This window comes from Humulus lupulus, chromosome 8, assembly GCF_963169125.1.
Source record: "Humulus lupulus chromosome 8, drHumLupu1.1, whole genome shotgun sequence".
Lineage (NCBI taxonomy): Eukaryota > Viridiplantae > Streptophyta > Magnoliopsida > Rosales > Cannabaceae > Humulus > Humulus lupulus.
The window spans coordinates 175,266,564-175,281,703 of NC_084800.1; the positions used below are offsets into that span (position 1 = coordinate 175,266,564).

The window sequence follows — 15,140 nt, forward strand, 5'->3', positions numbered from 1 at the left end:
TAATAATAAACTAAATTTCTAGATTGTAGTTTTCTTTGTTTAAAGAAATCTAAAATTTCTAAAACAAAATAAAGAAATTTAAATTGTTCAACTAACAATAAACTTACTAAATAAAACTACTCTCCAACTTCTCCATCTCTTTACTTGCTATTTTAATCCTCATTAGTCTCTTCCTCCTTTTCAGGGTTCTGATTCTGTAAAAGGAAAAACAAAAGAAAAATAAATTAGTGGCATATATTTTTGAATCTACTATCCAAAAATTTGAATATGATATTCATAGTATTTGAATCTACTATTCAAAGTTGAAAAATATATGTAAATCTTATTTACCTTTTTCGTTTGATATAAATGATGACACTCAGCAAAGACTTTCTCTGTCATTGTTCACCACATCTCATGTGCTAAGTCATAGTGTATATATTTTTCCTTTATTTCGTCAGGCATTGTTGAAAGCATGCAATAACGTGCCAACCGATCAGATTTCATCTAATTTGCATATTTTTCTTCTGCTTCATAGCTAGTAGCCAAAGATTGTTCTGTTGGAGGTTTTTCACAGACTGTTGACATCATCTTTTTATAAGAAAAAATGGTCAACATGCCTCGAAACCAGTGTTGCATATTTTCAGGTTCAAAAATCAAGGATTTAAGAAATGCATTGGTGTGTAATTCAACAATAGACATTTTTGCTGGGAATAAATAAATAAATAAAAATATTATTATTATTATATTTAGAAAAATAAATATCAAAGTTTCGGAAATTAAACATGATTCATGAGCACAATTAAAACACATAACATAAAGTTCAATTTCCATGATAAAACTTTCTAACAATTAAAGTGTAACGCCCCAACTCCAGGGACCGCTACAGTGCACATTGCAAACAGTGCTAAACTCGCTAATCGAGTTGTTTGGCCATAAACATGTAACTAAGTGTGATTAGCGATTTAGGGTTAAAAACTTTGGTTAAGATGTAACGTTTCACTAGAATGTTTACCGTATACATTGGGATCCCAAAAATATAATTTTAGAGTTTATTACAAGAAAGTGTTTTCAACAGGCCGTTCTAAGCGGCAAAACAGGGTTCAGCCCTAGTTCCACTTTCAAACCTCGCCCAAGTATTGGTCGAGCAGCTGCATATGTACACGTCATCACCTAAGCTCTCCAACTCAAGGATGGTCCAGCTTCCTTTTGCTTTTACCTGCACCACAAAGCACCCGTGAGCCGAAGCCCAACAAGAAAACTCATATGCTCATAAACAGTCATATCATGATATCAAATCATATCTGGCATGCCTAGCAATCATAGCTCTACTTAGCATGCAAGTGAATCCAAACAGATGCTGGGGTATCCAGGATAAGAAGTCCTGGCCTTCTGATTGGAGGACTATCAAGTCAATCCTAATCAGATGAGTGTCGCAACACTTGAGGTTCTCGTAAACCATACTAAGTGACCGACAAGCAAGTCACTAATTCAAATGGAAGGCTGGCTGTTGGGTAAGCCTCTAACCTTCAATAGGTTCTAGTAAACCATCCTGAGTGACCAACAAGCAAGTCACTGGGGCCTCAGTGCCCAAAGCCATGCATATGATGATCAAAATGATCATACAGAGCTCATAGCCACTACAAGAAAAAACAGTATTCATAACACTTAAAAAGTGCTATCTGGGACTATTGATAGCACTTCTGAAAATGCTAACGTAGCCCATGTTATTAAAAGTCCAGTCTTTTCTATAACATTTTTTGAATGTTATGTTCGGTGTTATCTTAAACTATTCAATAACACATTTTTAGGTGCTATAATATTCAAATAATAACATTTAGATAGAGTTTTTGATTATAAATTTGAAGTTTAATCTTGTATTTTTTTCATAACACTTTTCAACTGTTACATTTGATTATTTTGATAACATTTTTAGTTTGTTATATTATATAAACCATAACGATTTTTTACGCTTATAATATGCTTTTAAATCATAACATATAGTAATAAAATTTTAAATTTTATTTTGATAAGTATACTTACATGGTTTTTTTTTAATTAAAAGATTTTCATTATTGTATTTTGATAAAAAAAATCAAAATTAATCATAAAATGTAATTCTCAATAGATTGATAAACCATAAGTATTACATTAAACAATAACTAACTCAAACCATAAATGTGTCTACTTCATGAGATCTTAGTTCTAACTTAAGTTTGAAAGCATAACATAATAAAGTTTTATAATCTTGAACAATTTTTACTTCAAAAATGAAAAATAGAAACAAAACTTTATAGTAATTTTCCTAAACAAGAAAAGTTTTTGGTCATTGAAGATGAGAGAAATACAACATCCATAAAGTTGACCATTACAAAAACAACAATAACAACAACATGATACCAGCCTGCCATCATTTAATTTGGAAAGGCTGAATATACATGCCATTCTCAACATAGAACAAACACTTGTGCAACATTTTCTCAGTAAATTCCGGGGATGACCCTGTACCGAACCTGCGTGAACAGTCCAGAAAAATGCAGCTAATATTTCTGGGACATAGTGGAAATGTCGAGCTAATCCCCACCTGCGTGAACCAGAGAACTTTGTTTTTAGAATTTTAGCATTTGACAAATTAGGACAATGGCTCATAGAAATAGAAGAAGAAAGCACCCTCTATCAGAAAACCAAACCATCCACATGGTTAGAATGCTCATTTTATATACATAGTGTACCCATTTCAAGGTTTCCAACATCCTGTTGGAGCAAGTAGGCCAACAACAGCATGCTCACCCCCCGCATTCATAACCAAGAAGAAAAAAAAATCCAGTTAGTTCATATTTACATGGCAGAGCCTGAAAACATACCATCCCGAAGTTAAAAGAATGCTGCTTTTTGTTTCCCCAGTTGTGGTAGTGTAAGTGGCAGTTATCTGTGAAACAGAAAGGGAAGAATTATGCAGGATTTAGCAGCAGATATACAGAAAATTGTATGTATAATGAGAACCAAATAACGAGTTTCAGAGAACCATATACCTTTGATGGAGCTTTACCCCAAACCAAAGCTTTGCCATTTGTTCTGCGAAACTCTTGCCTTTGCCTATCACAGTCGTAGTTGATGTATATGCAAAGAATGCCTGCTACTAGGATGTAGAGTGCCAACTGTGACAAAGCAAAGTAGACAACTAAAATTAAGAATTAATTTAACAGGGACAATGGGGAAATAGGACAGAAAAGAAAGTATGGTTGGTTGCAAAAAAAATCAAGTCTACGCTCATCTCATGGGCTTGGCAGCTTACAAACAAAGTTACAAGCATTCAACTTTTGCATTTGGCTGGTAGAATAGATTTGCAGCTTCTAACTCAAATCTAGAATCAAATTGCCAATATACAGCTTTTACAAGCTAATAATAATATTACTGGTGTATACCAAGGGGAGTTAGCTCAAATGGGAAGACATGTGGTTTGCTTCCATAAGGTCTAAAGTTTGAATCCCACCAAGGTATCTACATAGCCATTGCTATAGTTTCCTACTCTCTAGTAATGCAGAAAAGTGTTCACATTTTGAAAAGGTTGAAAAACATTTTGGAACTGTTCCTGAACGAAAGCAGTAATATTACATTTTATTGACCAAATAAACTTAGAATAGAAAACTCTATACCTGAGTTCCAAGGTGTACAGGATGATTGACCAGGTACATGCCAGGAGAAGTATATATAGAAGGCACCCATACAAGGCATCCCCAGCAAATATAAAAACCAGCTGTCAAAATGATAGGTACAATGATCCAAATGAGAGAAAGTATGAACAAACCAAAAGAGCGGGAAAGAAGCAATAGATAAATTCAGCACTACAAGAACATTTGTTTAATAATTATTTGGTCTCTTCTAATCATAGTGAAAAATTAGGTAGTAGAAACAATTTATCTGCTAAAATTAAGGCCAAGAATTTGCAACGTCATGGTAGCCAATCCAAGTAATTGGGATCAAATACAACAATAGATGGAAAAGGTTAAAGGGGAAGTAACTATAATCTTCGAATGGTAACGAAAGTAAGAGACTTTAATGATGATGACTTCATAGAAGACGAGTTATCTTATTTCTATCTCACTTAATTCATAAATATAAGTTATGCTTAGTATGCATTCAAAAAAATAATAAGACATTCAGAACAAATAATAGCAAAATTATAAATAATTAATAAACACATAAAAACTAAAATGCACTTTAGAACAAATAATAGCAAAATTATAAATAATTAATAAACAAATAAAGAGGGAAAATTACTGAACAACAACACAAGCTTCAAAGAGAAACTAATTATTCTATTAGCACTTGAAATCTTCCCTTCTTTTTCTTTTGATTAAATTTTACTTGCTGCAACAAAATTCCTAAAAAGAAGTCCTTTATATATATAATTTATACAAACCATTATAAAGCTACAGAGACAACAAAATCACTAGGAAAAACTAGAAACTATAGAGACAGAGGGACAACTTCAAGACAAACAAAACCAGGGGAAACATAAAACAAGGAAACATGGTGAAAACTACAAAAAAATGACAAGTAACAGACCATAAACTTCCCATAACAACACCCCTATAAAACATAAGAGAGAATACGATTAAAGCAAAACATAAAAGGAATGATCTAACAGAGTTAGTAAAGCAAAACAATACGATTTTCATTTACTAAAAAATGTTTATGAATTTCTCATAATTAACTCTAGAGAAAAAGAAACCACTTAAAAATGGACATGATGTTTGTACTAATAAAGGCTTTCTTTTGAGGATATAAACTAAGTGATTTCCAAAGTTATGACAAGGAAGAAAATATATACTCTAGAGTTTTTATTTACTACCTGAGTTCATGTTGAAGCAGTAAAGCTAAGAACAGAGATATATATGCATATATAGTTGGAAAAAGAAGCTGACATATGAAAATTAAAAGCAGCTCAGATGATGACAAGTATATTTCATATATCTTTCATTGAAACATTTAACCAAGCACCTAAACTATATAACCAAAATCAATACTTTATAAAAACACATTCTTTCACACAACTAATTAGGCATCAAGATATTCTAAAAGCAGGAATTGATTCAAACTTAGAGAAAAAATGGACAAGAAAACAATGCAATATGAAAGAAACTAAGTCCCAAATTAAATACATAATAATAATAATTTCTTTCTTCAAACATCACCAATATGGAGGATGGCAAGCAAAGATTGGTAGAGTTGCAAAAACGGAGATCTTAGTCTGCACTAATAACAAGTAAGCTCTAAATGTCAACGACAGATAATAGCCCACCAAATTGGCATTCCTATTCGTATCAATTTTAAATTATCAATAAAAGCAAGAGTTATAGAACTAAAAAAATAAAACGCAAAACAGTAACGAAAGAGTTACTGTTTGACCGAAAAAGGAAAAATATGAATATTAAGAAGAGAAGGGAAGGTAATTACTATTAAGGTCAAGAGAAATTGGAAGAACTTTTGCATTCAAATCAGAAGACAATTCTTCACTTACATCATGGGGGGGAATCTGCAAAATAAGGAAAATCCCAGAAAAGCATCGTCAAGAACAAACCAAACAAAAAAAAAGAAGACTATATATATATGTATATATAAAGAGAGAGAGATAGACTAAACGTGTAACAAGGCATGACCATGAGATAGCCCATACCAGGATGTAAGAGAGAAGAGAAAGGAGAAGAAGAGAAACAAGCATAGGCCTTCTTCTCTTGCAATAACCAGACCTATCTTAATTCATTTCATATAAATGAGCAATATAAAGCAACCCATTACTCAAAATGTAAGAAAACATCTAAAGAAAACCAAAAGAAAACTAAAAGCTAAAAGGAAAATAACACCTAATCCATTGCTCAATTGGGGCTTTTGGAATCAAATGGCATACCCATAACTAAAGATTAAAGCAAAAAAAATACTTCCTATAACTGAAGATAAAAAATCAAAAGAATCTTACGCTAGAGTTCAAAATTACACATGATAGATAAAAAAGAAAAGTAAATTTTTCAAAACCCTTACTTTTATCATTCTAGATTATTGAACGGTAAAGCTCCACTGTTCAAGGCCCGTGCGATATTTTCAAGAACCACCTTCAAACAAGTTTAGGTAAGATAGTAGAAGAATGCCCTCAAAGTTTCTCTTTTGTGTGCCTCTGAATAACAAGAATTAACAGAGTAAGAGAGAAGAGAGAAGTTAGAATCTCAGATCATAACATTGCATTATAAAAATGCATTCAAGCACAATAAAAGTTAAAGAAACCAATATATATCTTAAATAAAAAATAACCACAAACATCAAAATCAACAAAAATCAGCAAGCATGAGCATATATATTAGACCAACAACAAAAAGATTTCTTGAAACTTCTTAGTCCCCCTTGCCATAAAAAAATTAAAGAAAACATATTTTTAAACACAACATCATGCTAATTGATACACTAAGCCTAATAACTCAAATTAGTTAGTATTATGATTATTAGACCAACAACAATACAACAAGGACCGCCAAAATACTCACCATTTCAATGCACAAAGCTAAGAGAACGAACATCAAGACAAGTCAACCTATAATCAATAAAACTTACTGGAATAATCAATACATCAAAAGGAGGACCAAATAATGGAAAATAGGACGTGTAGATGATTACTGTATCAAAAATAAAATCAGATTTAATACATGAAAAATGATTTATTTTAAAAGAGAAATTAAATATGATTTGGGATAATAAATAATACATAGAATTAATTAGCATAGTCCAAGAAGCAAGCTGTCATCTAGCTCATTCACAAGGCAAAGCTTAGAAATTCATTTATATGGAAAATCATGATTATCAAAGTTGTTGTGAAGTGTATTAAAGAACCAAGCAATGTTGAATAATTTGTATTTCTTGTAAAGATTTAGTCCTCTCTTATATATAGAAAGACAAAGCTATGGCTAAACAATAGAATCATGGAAAACTTATTGGTTCATTAATAATATTAAACTCAAGAAGCCTTATTCATTACAGTTAATAGTCTATAACAGAATACAAAGCCGGTATATGCATATAGCAAAATATTTAGAGCAACATAACTAACAGAATCCCATTTGAGCTTCCAACAATATCTCAAAACTTTACATGGAAGAATTTAAGTAGCATAAAGATCTGTTAAAACTACAACTAGTTCACATTCAGAGTTTAGTGTTCAAATTCTAGTTTGAACTTGCTACTCACAAACTTTATCAAAGCCAACTAGTAGCTACAGAGAACAAGAAGCATGTACTACATGTGCCTTAATGTTATTTAAGGATTATTAATAATGGCTTTTCTTTGATATTACAACATTAAATGACTAATCTAAAATATATAAAACAATCATATATATCACCAATATTCGACCTAAAAACATAGTACAAAGTAATTAAGTGATTTTTTTATTTCACCCTTTTGCATCCCAAGAATAATAATTCATAATCAAATAATAGAAAGAAAGAAAGAAACAGTGGAGTACTAAATATATATTAACAGCAAAGAAATACCTGAAGAATGTGAAAATTAATCTTCAGATTATTTAATGGTTTCAGTGAGGCATTCTCACAAACACCTGGTCTACATTTCAAAAAAACAGAGAACCCAATAAATACTAGAGTGTGTGTATATATATAACAAAAAAAGAGAAATAAATAAAATTAACAAAGTTACAAAAAATGAAAATTTTAGGTAGCCAACGACTCATCTAAACTTTGCTTGGTTATGCTATTTAGGCACATGAGTAAGTATTCTTAGATTTAATTATGTTTTGCTAGTTCCTATATTTCACAAACCTACAAAAATAAAACTTAATATTATAAGCCCAAAACTAACAATCAAAATCTACAAAATAACATATATATATATGTGCTTCATATTAGAAAAGCATGTGTATATGGTACCAAAAGAAAAGAAAACACAAAATAAAGATATAAAGATTCAATATTATTTGTGTTGATTTAGTACCTTCAGTGTTATATCATACATATATATGTCTCGCATTAGTGTTTATTTGTCGTCTTGGCTATGATGGTGCATATATGTGACTGCAACCATTTGATAATCAACGTTTGAACATACCAGAGATGGAAAACAGAGCAATTTTCTTTGAATAGTGGTACTCCTATGAAGATACACATTTTGCAAACAAGAGCTCCTTAAAAAGAAAAACAAAAACACAAAAGATTTATATTTGACCAAAATTCTTAGCCTCCTAAAGTTGTGGATTTACTACTGCCACTTCTTTTGGCTCAAAAATAGAATATCTGAGATTTACCTGCAAAAGCAACGATTATTCTCTTAAAATCACTGATTTATCTTGCTTAGTCGAAAAAACTATAAGTGTATTGAGCAAATGGGATCGAAACCAAATAGCTATATTAATAACATAGTAATTTTGTGCATTGATCTTAAATAATAGAAAAGAAAAAGATATTACCCATAGTTCGAAGCCCTTGCCAATTGCCTCAATTCATCTAGTATTTCAGAATTCTACAAAAACCAACTAAAAGGAAATTAAAAAATGCCTTTAATTAAAACATAAATTCCAACGAGAACCTGTGAGTGGAAAGAAACAAAAATAGAAAAAAGAAGAAACTAAACTGGGAGTCTTTATTAGTTTCAGTATCCCCAAATCACAAAACCCATATGATTAATGGAGCTATAACACTACTTAAGGGTTTCAGTATCCCCAAATCAAAATTTTTGGTATCTCACAAATAAAAAACAAAACTAAAAAAATAGAGCACATAAAAGCAAATAAGGTCCAAAATTTCCCTTAGAAGAAAGATTTGTAGCTGAAATTTGAGGCAAAAAAATAGAGGTAAATGGTGAAAGCTAGTAAATCCACGCAAAATAAGAGCATAACCGTCGAAAGCAGGGAGAGAGAGAAATATCATCGAGCCCACGCATCGTTGAGCCCCGTTTCCATCGCTGTCCAGCCTCTTGCACCAGCCACCTACATGAGAAATGGTAAGACTTGGAGAGAGATCCGAGAGGTTAGATGTCAAGGAGATAGAGAGTTGAGAAGTGAGAGACTGAGAATAGAGTTGAGAAGTGAGAGAGGATTGAGAAGTGAGAGAGACAGAATGAGAAAGGTTAGAGGTTAGATAAAAAACTAAAAAAAGACGTGTGTATTTTATTTTTGGCGCCCATTATTTCAGTTGCCGCTCTTTGTCTCCAAAATTTTATATGTGTCTTATTATTTACCCGTAGCATTAATAACGTTTTTCAAATTCTGTAATATTTGACCGTAATATTTGGTCAAAAATGTTGTAGTGAGCTCTGATCAGATGAGTGAACATCACTTTGAGGTCCTGGTAAACCATACTGAGTGACTGACAACCAAGTCACTAGGGGCCTAGTGCCCATAGCCGTGTAACAACACCGTTACCTAGGCTTTCCCGCAATGGCTCTTATCAAATGAGTGACTGACAAGCATGTCACTAAGGGGCCGGTACCCATAGCCATGTGACCTAACAGTCACGGGGCTCGCTGGCCCTAGCTCTAAATGACTAGCCTCTGGCTAGATAAACGCTTGTTTATATTCATCGAACTTAAGGTCGGTCCTGCATTAATGCTCTTTGAGTCATTCAATGCAGAAGGTCGATTAGGTCCAATCGACATAGCTTGCACTAAACACACGAAGGCTGTCATGACTAGTGAGTTAGCACGATGTGACCAGTGCCCAGTACCACTGCCGAACCTGACTAGTGAGTCACAGCTTCACAGTTGATACTAGCACCTTTGCCAAACCTGACTAATTAGTTAGTACCATGCACAAGTAAGCAATGCTATCAATGTGTATCATATGCCAATTATCCAAGAACAGGGCATTTAGCATGCTTACTAAACAGTTGCTAGCATAATTATGATCATGCACAAACACAGAGACTCAAGCTCTGACCAATCTCATATTCAACATTCATGGCATGCCCTAATCACATGTTTCTCGTGCATCACATGCATCACACTTAATCACCCAGCATGCCTCAATAATAACCATATGAAAATGGGCAAGATTTCCAAACATTCATTATGCTATCAATGTTCACATTCAATATCCAACATGCGTCAATCACAGCCATGCATGTCACATATGGGGTGCAGTTTTCTTACCTTGGGTTCGAGCGAGAATTAATAAAAGAAACGACCTTTGAGAACGATTAGTCCTTTGGTCCTTTAACGGTCACCTGGTCATAACCAATTATGGGATTCCATCAATAAAATGAATAATAAAAGGTTCCCAAACCAAAACCCAGCCTCCGAGACATCAAACACTACCCAACCGGGTACTAGGTTCAACCCCGAGGCCTTAGGCTTGAATCCCCAAGCTAAAAACACTATTCTGGCCAAAATGACCTAAAAGGCCGCGGCCCTCCCCTGCTGCGCCACGGCACGCCCTCCAGACAGAGAGGGCCTCCTTGCCAGACGCCAAGGGCCGCAGCGCTCCATAGCTGCGCCGCAGTGCTCAGCCTAGACCATCCATAACTCAGCACACGAACTCAACTTTTCCCCTGTGTTTTTCCTCTCAAACCAGCCCTTCAAATCAACTCATAACCTCTTCCAAACACTCATTTAAACCTCCAAACATCACCCATAACTCCCCCTCATCAAAACCCAACCAAACATACACAAGAACTCCCCTTGATTCCCACTTCCTACATCAAAAACCATAAGTTGAAAACCAAAAGGAAAACATAGCACGACCTGAATTCAATGGCTAGAACTCACCTTAAAACCAGCTTTGAACCTTCCTCAATAGCTAAACCGAGTCCACAACCTCAGCCTTTGAGTTTCCTAACTTAATATCCCACCTTGAGCTCAAGAACACCAAAGGAGAAAATGGAGAGAAGTAACGTATGGGAAGGAGGAGGGATGTCTCTGTTTTACTCTGTTTTCTACAGCCTTCCAAACCCCAAAGCTGATATAAATCCTTAAGGTCAAAAGACCATAATGCCCCTAGGCCAATTTAAAAGCTTCTAAACACTCTCAAGGGTAAATTCGTCATTTCCAACCTATACCGTTAATTATAATTAACGCTCTCCGATTCCCGCTAATCTCAACATTCTCAAATGCCAATAAATCATATCCCATTACCCTTTAATTCCCAGTAATGTTCTAATCATCAAAATGATCCCGAGACTCTCCCCGTGCCTCGAACTTAATCCCGTTATGACAAGACTGAAAACTTGCGCCTCATGATCGTCTCATGTCGAATGGCTCGAACCAATCCACATATAATGTGGTAAAATTATAATTCACCCATATGCATAAAATTACACAATTACGCCCCCAACGGCCAAATTACCAAAATGCCCATGCATTCAAAATATGAGCCCATATGCATGCATTCACCATCATATAATAATATAATTCACATAAACATGCATATAATCATTAAATACCATAATAAATCAATTATGACCCTCCCGGCCTCCTAATCAAGGTCCTAAACCTTATTAGGAAACTTGGGGCATTACATAAAGTGCCGCCTTAGGGTCGGTCAAATTAATGTGAGAGAATTTATAAGACATTCTTATCTTTATTGTTTAAAACTTAAGATAACTCATTATTTTCTCTTTTAAACATTAAAGTATCGCTTAGTTTGGTCAAGTTATGATTATCCACTGCAACTCATAACTTTGTGAGTGTAACCCATTATTTCGGAGTTCATGACTTAACTTAGGACATGCCGCCTTAGGGTCGGTCAAACCTAAAATACATCATTAGTTTTTATCTTTGTAAGAAATATAACCTTGCTATTGACATGTCTAGACACCTTCCTTAGGGGGATGAAAACAAAGTCGTCGCGAGGCGCTATTCATATCTCACGGTGTTATATTAATAATGGAGACCACGGGTTATGTTGAGTTATCAACCCTCTCCCACTCACTATTTTGAAATAAGTGTTTATAACCTAATTAATTCCAAATTAATTATAGATTCTTTAAACTTTTTGAACATAATTAAAATTGGAAAGAAAGCGAGTTTCTAGGTCCATATCAAATTTTAAATTACCAATTATGTTAATCTAAACTTTACTAAAAAACAATTTTAAAATAAATTTGGTTTAAAGAAATTAAGTCATAAAGACTTAAAACCGATGTGATATTTTTCCAAGTTTTCAAAGAATAAAACTAAGTAATTTATATGCAATTGGTTTCGCAAAACAAATCATATAAACATATAGGAAAATCCTAATAATCATGTTTCTACCAATGAGATGCACGATAATGACTGTGTGAGTTTTATAGGTATGGCACAAAATGCATGAACAGTTATCAATCACATGAAAATAATTATTTAAATAAATAAATAAACAATAAATGTTGAACCGAGTGCTTTTGGGTATTTCTAATTTTACAACCTCTTTATAAAATTAAAATTAAATAAAATAAATCTGCCTTGATCTCCATTGGGCTTCTTTACTTTACTTTCGGCAGGATATGTGTCGTTGGTCCAGAATAATAATAAGAAAATAATTTTCTAATTATCTTGATTAATTAAAACAAAACTTTTAAATAATCATTATTTTATTTTCCTTTTTAATTAAAATAACTTTTAATTAAAAAACCTGAAATAAATTTAATTAAAATCAGTTATTTTTAATTTTTTTTAAATAACATATTCAAAAAAGTTTGTTAGGATAATAAAATTATCAAATTTCTAACAAATAGGATATTTAACATTTTAATTCTTTTTTAAAAAATAACAGATTAATTTCAAAAAAATAAAAAAAATTCTAGACCAGTAAGACGGGGACACGTGGCACCATTTGGTGTTGGGGGCCCACTTGTACGGATCCGTACAACGTCCGTACCGTCCGTACGACGTCCCCGACAGCGGCTCGGAGGGTGGCCTCGGAGGAACGGTGGCTGAATTTTGAATCCTGGGCTCCGTTTGACTTTGTGTGATCGGAATTACAATTTTATGGTGTCAAAAACCAAATAAAATTACATAAATCCTATGCCCTTTAATGGCTTACACAATGATCTAATCATAAACTAATCCTAACCCAAAAATACCATACAATTAATGATTCAACATTCCCATGCATTCAATCATATTAAGCCATCAATTCATTCATCAAAAATAAATTAATGCATAAAACTAAACCCACACAGATTCAATATACATATATGTGAAGATGGCTCTGGTACCATTTGTTGGCTTTTATAGATCAAATAAGAGATTATACGCAGCGTAACAACAATCAAAATTGTTAATTTAACCCCACAAGATTTCTAGATCTACTTCTTCACATACATATATATATATTGAATCAAAGATACGAATAGAAAATTACCTCAAGTCCTTCCTTGCTGCAATCTTTTTGTATGGCAAAAATCCTTCAGATTCCACATCAAGGTCTTCCAAAATATTCTCAGCACACAAAGAATGAGTGTGGGCTCTCTATACAAAACAATAAGCAAAATCTATTTATCAGATGTTCTCAACACATGAGATCTGATAAAGTTTGGACCAAAGATTGGAAGAACAGTGACCTATGCTTGTATCACTGTTCTATTTCTCTCAGGGAGATTTCACGATATATTTTCTATCACTGAAAAGTATCGCTCTGAAAACTGTTCTCCTATATTTAATATATCCAATATATTAAAATAAATATTAGTTATTTAAAACAATTTAAAAATAACTAATCAGTTATCAGATTTTGTTTAAATAATAATATTTTAATCATATTACAATATCTCATTATTTATTTAATATTTAAATAACTGAAATTGTGGAACAAAGAAACTTCTAGAAGCTTCTTGTGTGTGTAGCACAGTGACTGTGCACTGTGCTACACGTGTACCACATGACAATGAAGGCATGTGATTTTTCCCAATTTTTATTATTATTTAAATACCAAAATCCCAAAAATAAATTAATTCAAAATTAATTATATTTTTGTTAAATCAAATAATTAATTAATTCTAAATTAATTAATTACACATAATTATACAATAATTATGTTTGGTGCATAGAAAAATTATTGTTCTTTAGGATAATCCTCAAAGTGACAGCTTGACATTGTTCTTTAGGATTTACCTTTGTAGAACTAGGCAAATTTCCTTGCTGTCTACTAGAGAACATTTGAGCCAATTAACCTATTTGTGTCTCCAAACTTCTGATGGAAGACCTTGTCTTTGTCATGAATTGATTTAATTGGTCTGGCTGAATTGTTGATGGGTTCATTTGAGGAGGTGGTGGATGAGATGGGTGTGGGTTTGGATCATAATATGGTCTAGCATGTAATCCATAAGTTGGTTGATGAGGAGGTTGTTGAGGTGGGTACTTTGGATATTGTGGTTGTAATCCTTGATTATTTTTCCAAGATAGGTTAAGATGATTTTTCCAGGCAGGTGTATAGGAATTTGAGTAAGTATTGGGTGCAGGTCTTCAAAAATTACCTATAACCTGTGCCTGTTCCAAGGACATATTGTTTACATCTGTTGAGCAACTAGCTGTGCTCGGGCATTGTTCATAAGAATGAGGTCCTCCAAAAATCTCACAACTCATGACATTCTGCACTTGCATTGCATGTGTGGCGAGATTAGTTTGCTACAATTTTTTGGTTAGAGATGCTACTTAAGCGGTCAATAGCTATTGGATCAACTTCTAAGACTCCCACTACTTTCTTATTCTCTCGCTCAATAGGCCAATTATAATTATTCATAGCCATCTCTTCCAACAGCTCATACGCTTCATTAGCGCTTTTTCTCATAAACGCTCCTCCTGATGCTGCATCTATAATTGTTCTTATATTCCCCCCCAAACCATTGTAAAAAGTATGAACTAATAGCCACTTCTCTATTCCATGATGTGGGAATCTCCTTTGAAATTCTTTAAATCGTTCCCATGTATCATACAAAGACTCCCCATCCAGTTGATGGAAGTTGTTAATCTCTCCTCTAATTTTGGCTGGCTTGGCAGTAGGAAAATATTTACCAAGAAACTTCTGAGTCAAATCTTCCCAAGTAAGTATAGAAATTGGCTTGTAAAGAATTCAACCAACTCTTAGCTCTATCCCTTAGTGAAAATGGGAATAGTATCAATCGTACAACATCGTTACTCACCCCATTCATTTTAAATGTCGCACATAACTCCAAAAATTTTATGAT

The 15,140-nt window shown here is 33.3% G+C and overlaps 1 long non-coding RNA gene and 1 other non-coding gene across 2 annotated transcripts; one reads left to right on the top strand and one right to left on the bottom strand.

The window, feature by feature from the left end:
* Positions 1-4,763: 4,763 nt before the first annotated feature.
* Positions 4,764-8,278, bottom strand: LOC133794750 (uncharacterized). Its single transcript, XR_009875307.1, has 4 exons — positions 7,978-8,278; positions 7,521-7,585; positions 6,022-6,152; positions 4,764-5,518 (listed from the first exon to the last, which is right to left on the bottom strand). It is a non-coding gene; the product is annotated as an uncharacterized LOC133794750 (long non-coding RNA).
* A 6,553-nt stretch (positions 8,279-14,831) lies between these two features.
* On the top strand, positions 14,832-14,938 carry LOC133798911 (small nucleolar RNA R71). Its single transcript, XR_009876128.1, has one exon. It is a non-coding gene; the product is annotated as a small nucleolar RNA R71 (small nucleolar RNA).
* Positions 14,939-15,140: the final 202 nt, after the last annotated feature.